This window comes from Rhea americana, unplaced genomic scaffold (genome assembly GCF_003343005.1).
Source record: "Rhea americana isolate MKP2758 unplaced genomic scaffold, rheAme1 scaffold_138, whole genome shotgun sequence".
NCBI lineage: Eukaryota > Metazoa > Chordata > Aves > Rheiformes > Rheidae > Rhea > Rhea americana.
The window spans coordinates 373,288-379,351 of NW_028185461.1; positions in this window are offsets into that span (position 1 = coordinate 373,288).

A 6,064-nucleotide genomic window follows, 5' to 3' on the forward strand; every position below is an offset into this window, starting at 1 on the left:
GCAACTGGTTGATCACTTTTTGGATCCCCCATTTAGCCCTTTTGGAGCTCACAGAAGCATGAAATCCCTCCTGCTGCCTCCGCAGTGGCCCGGCTGAAGGCAAAGCGCCGCAGCAGGCATGGGGCGAGCCTGCCCCGGGGCAGCAGGCCCGCTCCCTTCTGCAGCCCCGGGGGCCGGCAGGCAGGTAGAGGCGAGTTTTGCCGGGAGGGGATTGAGCCAGGCACGGCGCTTTGGGGGAAGCATCTGAAGGAGGACGGTGTGGACAACCCTCGGCCCGGAGACCTCGGCAGCGGGGCGCAGCGGCCGCCGGCCGCCGGCGCTGCTCGGCCCGCGGGAGGTAAGAGGGGCCGCGGCCGCCCGCAAGGGTCCGTCCCGGGGCCGGGGCCGCCCGCGGCCGTCAGGATCCGCTCGGGGCGGCCGCGGGGCCTGCTCGAGAGCCGGGGAAGGAGGGGTGGCGGGGGGAGGGGGGGTGAGAAGGGCGCACCCCCATCCCGGCCCCGGTGCCTGAGTTTAAAAGATCGCGGAGATACTTTCACACCTCAAACTACTGCCGCCACCCCCCCGCCCCTCCAGCCCCCATCGCCTTGATTTAGCCCTTGGTAATTAATTTGGCATTTCAGAATAGCTACTGGGCTGGATAATGGCCTCATTCATCTCCCCAGCCTAATCTGAACAGAATCTGGAAGAAAAGCTTTCAGAAAGACAGAAACTGCCATTCGGCAACTGCTCAAAAGAACTGTCACTCCAGGGGAATAAATCGCTCCTGATTATTTCAACCCGGGTCTTCTCTGCCTTTCCAGCCGCTCCCGGTCCCCGCCGGGGGGATGGCCCCCAGATATTTGAGGAGGGGAAGATCTAGTTGGATTTTTCCCCTCCCTTCTCCAAAATTCAAGGCCGGGCGATTGCAGGGGGAGGTGGGCCGGAGGCAGCGCATTGTTCCCGAGGAGGTGGACGAGCTCCGGGACCCGGAGCGATTTGACTTTTAAAACAGGCTCCGGGTGTCGAGGCCGCGTTTCCCGGCTGCCCTTGGTGGGGTTAAAATAAAGCCTTTAGCTCCCTCCTTTATCGAGCTTCTTCCCGGCCAAATGCGGGGGGAAAGGGCTGCTCCGCTTCGCCCTGGCCCAGCCCTTCGGGGCCCCGCGGCCGCTCAGCCCGTGGGCTCCCACGTCGGGCCCGCAGAGGCACTCGGCCGGCCCGGGTGCCGACCCTGGAGCCGGTCCCGGTGAGAGCAAGAGTGCGGCAGGACGGTACCGGGGAAGGGGCTGGAGGGCCTGTCCCCTCCCGCAGCCAGGCCGGCACCCCGGCACACCCGGTTCCCCGGGCCGGATCCCGCTCCTAGCCMCAGGGCCAGCTGACAGCGCTAACCTGTTGCCACCTCTCCTGCCCCGCGCCCGGCCTCACTTGTATTTAATAGTCGGAAACGAAAAATAGAAGAGCAGAGCGAGCTGGGGGGTGGGGGCAGGAGGGGGAGACTGCTCCATCTCCACAGCATCCTCCAGCCCCGCACCGACCCCCGGGCCCGGCCGCTGGCTGAGCCCTGCCGCGACCCTGCAGCCCCGGGTGGGCTGGCAGCCTYGGGAACCGCAGCCCCGAGAGCTGTGCTCTCGGTCCCCGCGGAGCTGCTTACATGCATTTAATAGCTCGAGGGAGAGGTRATTAGAGGAAAGCCTCAGTAAATCACGTTAATGACCGCAAAAGCCATTACAAACGCCGGCGGTTGTGAAATACCGAAGAAACGAAGAAACAAGGGCAGGACGGAGCCGAGAGCCGTGGCCTGCGCCGGGGCAGTCGGGGAGCACGATCCCTCCCTGCTCATCGGTAGTGCCGGATGTTTGTTAAATTAACACCCTGATAATGGGATTAATCAGCACTTTGGGTTTGCCGGGGAGTTTAGCGTTCAGCTGATTTTTTTAAAAAATGGTTATTTTCCCCCTCTTTTCTGTGAGGCTATAAAATGTTGGTTCGGAACCATGCGGGTTGGAGGGGTCCACGGACATGTGCCCGACACCCCCTGAGGGACAGCGGCGGGTTGTGTCCCTTGCGGGGCCACGACCCTCGCTGCCGGCTTTTATGAGMGGCTTTTGCAATCTCTTAAGAAAGTTAAAGAAACGCCGAGATTTCATACACCCCCCCACACACCTCTGGACCCGTCGGAGTAGGGCAACGGGGCCCCGGTGGCCCTCCCGGGGCCGAACCGAGCCGTACCCGGCAAAGGGGRCAGCCGGGGCTCGGGGACAGCGAGGCGGCCGTCGCCCGGGCTCAGCCTCGGACACGGCTCGCGGGAAGCAGCCGGCGCCTGCAACCGACTGGCAAAAACTCACCTTCTTCGGGAGAAACCAGCCGGTTGTCGGCTGCCCTTGGGGAGCGACCGCTGCTTCTCTAGCAGCCGACCGGCCGGGCCGCCCCGTCCCGCCGCCGCACGGCTCCGCGCTCCCCGCGGCTGCCTGCGCACTGCCAGCACACCCCCGAGCAGTGCCTGGCTGTGCCCCAATCCATCGAGGGGAATTTAATTTGCCGGTTTTGCACCTCGTTCCGAGGTGAAGTAAATCTCCAGGACGGCCCGTCTGCATCGCCCCGGCGCTAAAATGTACCCAGCGGAGGAGCGCGCTTACGCCGGCTTTCCGGCACCCCGCACAGCCGCTCGCCGCGGCACAACCGCGGACGGGAAGCCTTTCCCTCGGGTCGCGGGCGGACGGTGCCCCCCGCAGGGGATTGCTGGCCTCGGACACGCGTGAGGCGCCCGGGCTGGAGGAGAAACGCCGGGTGCATGGTGCGGATGACTCGGACTCGGCCCCGCGATGCTCGGCTCCGAGGCGGCTGCGGGATCCGTGGAGCGGCAGAGGCAGAGGCAGCGGCGAGTGTGGCTGCATGGATGTCCGGCGCGGGSACTCCGGAGAAGGGTCCTTAGCTCGGCTTTGGGGTGCGCTGTGCTACGCCGCTTTTCCGCGGAGCCGGGAGATGCGGAGGCGGCTCAGCCCTAGGGAATCCCTGCAGCCCCACGGCCAGCTCTACTGCCCCGCCTGGCTCTGCCTGTGCCGCCTTCAGCCTCCTGTTCCCCCCGGTCAGAGGGATGTGCAAAGTTCCCGAGGAGGACGCAGCCCCTTCACAGCGATCGTCCCCGGCAGCAACCGGCGCCCGGGCGCTCCGCGGGGTCCGCCCCGGCCCTGCTGCGCCGCCGCGCCGCTGCACAGCTCGGCAGAGGCGCGGGGCCCCGCGGGACGGGACGGGACGGGACGGGGGCGCGCAGCACGCCCAGAGCCCCTAGAGCCGCCGGGCCGACCCCGATACGCCGCTCCCACGCATCCGTCCGCGCAGCGCGATCCTCAGCTCCAGCGTGGCGCCTGCGGTGCTGGAGGCGGACGGTGCGCACTCTCCCGGGGGACCGTGCACCAGCGGCACGACGGGGCGCACCGGCCACGGTGGCAGCATCCCGCAGGTGCCCCGAGGGCTCTGTCACCTRCAAGGCGTCGGCAGGACGCGGAGGGACAGCCCCTACCTGCCCACATGCCGAGGTGTCYGCAGAGCCGGGCCCGAGCGCCGCGCGGAGCGGCGAAAGTGGCGGTGACGAGAGCCCGCATCGGGCCGCGCTGCCCGCCGCGGCCTCCCCGCGCCCTGCTGCCCTCCCCGACCTGTCCCGGGCGGCCTCCGGCGAGGCTGGCCTGAATCCCTCCCCCCACACACTCCGTAKGAGTCCCCCAAAACTGGACAGGGAGCACTGGGGCAGCCTCTCTACCTCCTTCTCCTGGAAACAGGGCTGCAACTAAAGAGCGGAAAGGAAACCTCTGCGGGGAGCAGAGGCTGCACGGAGCACGCAGCGGAGCTGGGATACACCGGGAGTGGTGTGTGCGTGTCGGGGTGTCGGGTGGGTTTGTTCCACCTGCCTAGGCGGGTGCATTTGTGTCCCCGGGTGGCTCGATGGCAGTGGGGACTGCGATCCCCCCCCAGTGCCGGGCCGATCCCATCCGCCCCAACACACACCTCTTCCTCTGGCGAAGGCCGAGGAGCCGGAGCTGCGAGGGCGTCGGGAGTAGGACGGAGGGGCTGTTTCCCGGCGAAGAGTTAACAAATCCCGGCAGCCGCGGGGCTGCCGGTGGGGGGCTGGGGGGAGAGATGGGGGCAGGGAGGCTGCGGAGCCCCGCTGCCCTGCAGGGAAGGCGGTTGCATTGCCAAAGACGCCCCGCTGGGCTAGCAGGCCCGGGAGCAGATTAATCAGGCACTAATTCAATTTACAACAACCACTTTTATTCAGCTCGGTGGCAAGGAATTCAAAGAGGGAGAGAGGGGCGGGCGGAGGGGAGGGGGCGGGAGGCCGGTGCGGAGCTCGCCAGGGCCCGGGCAGCCCCGTCCCCTCGGGCCGGCCGGCCGCGCCGCCGGGGCTTGCCGGGGAGGGGGCCGCGCCGCCGTGCCAGGACCCGGCCGCTTGAGTGACAACGTATGGGCAGCCCTGCGAGAAAGGGCAGCTCCGTTGGAAAAATAAAAGTGCCCTTTTAATCAAGGGCGAGCGGGCAAGGGAGCGGGCGAGCAGGGAGCCCGAGAGAAGAGAAACCCGCTGTGCTCCCTCCCGCTCCGTCTCACCGGGATGCTCGGCCGCTCCCGGGATCCCAGCCCCGCTCCGGGCCCCGTCGGGGCAGCGGGTGGCCGCGTGTCGCCGGCGGCTGGGGGRATCCTCAGAGGGAGCCGGAGCAAAGCCAAAGCCGGCCGAGCCGAAAGCGGAGCCGAAGGGAGGTGGCCGTCGGCAAGCGACCTGCGCTGCTGGGGGGTCCCTTCGGCGGCCGGGGGCTGGGGCATGGCGCCGGGGTGCGGGACAAGTGCCGCCTGTTAACCCCTTCGTCCCAGACGGCACCGCTGACAAGGTGCARAGCGAGGGAGAGCGGAGCCCGTGTGCCGGGGGCTGTATCTGGGCTGCGCACAGCCCCCCGCCCAGGTGGACCCGGTGACCGGCTCACTGCAAAACGCCCCTCGATAGACTTAACCTCCCTCCCCGGCTCTGAAATCCGCCGGGGGGGGGAGGGGGAGGTAGGCATTTTTGTTCCCGTGTCATACCTAAACACGCGAGAAAGTGTCCCAGCAGTGGGGTTTCCTTACCAGATGAGAAGGCACTGGGCTGAGATCGACAGCACGGGAGCCCCCTCGGAGCCGAGCCGTGCACGGAGCGGGGTCCCCGGCTCCGGACACTGTCCTTGGCGGTGGCTCTGTCCCATACTGCCACCGCGGAATCTCTCTCCGCAACCTTGCGTAGTGCTGGCGAGACGCCGCCGCCGTGCTGCGGGGTCAGGGCCCGATCTGGCACGGGCACAGGCAGAAGAGGGGAAGCCAGCGGAGCCCGGTCCAGAGCCACCGGAGAGGGGGCCCAATTCTGTCCTCTCGGCGTCCCGACAGAGAACCGGGAACCCTGGGGGGCTCGAGCCACAGGTTCCCCTCTCCCCTTCCCAGGCCCACGGAGCCTCTCCGGTGCTGGAGCACAAACAGGTCCGGCTGGCCCCAGCCTGCTGTCGGGGCAGAGCCGCCAGGAGCCCCCCACCACCACCCGGGGCGGGGAGACTCACCGTGAGGCCTGAAGGGGGTAGAGGGAGGGGGAGGAAAGTGGCCCCTTCCTCGGCTCGTCGGGGCGGCTCGGCTCGTCGCCCGGGAGCCCCGCGATGGCGCTGGCGCCCGTCGCCGCGGTGTTGGGGCGCCCCCCCCCCCCGCTCCGAGTAGACTCCGTGTCCGCTCCCCTTCTCCCCCCTGCCCCGACGCCTGTGCGTGTCTCTGGCTGAGCCGCCAGTGGATGTCGTTGTTCTGTTCCTTGAGCGCGATGTCACTCCTTTAGCATGACCTCAAACGCGGCGGGGGCTGGGACCGCCAGTCATTCTCCGTGCGAGAGCCGGGGCGGGAGGCAGGCGGGACCCAGCCCCGCCGCCAGCGGCACTTTTGTGGTGCTGTCGCCGCTGCGATCTCCCTTTCTCCGCGGGGCTGGCTCCGGGGCGGGGAATGCTCCGGGCTCCGTGAGCCGCGCGCCGCGTCCCGCCGCCGCCGCCGCCGCCAAGTTGCCCCGCGGAGCGGCGCGGTAGAGCCCGGCGCGGCC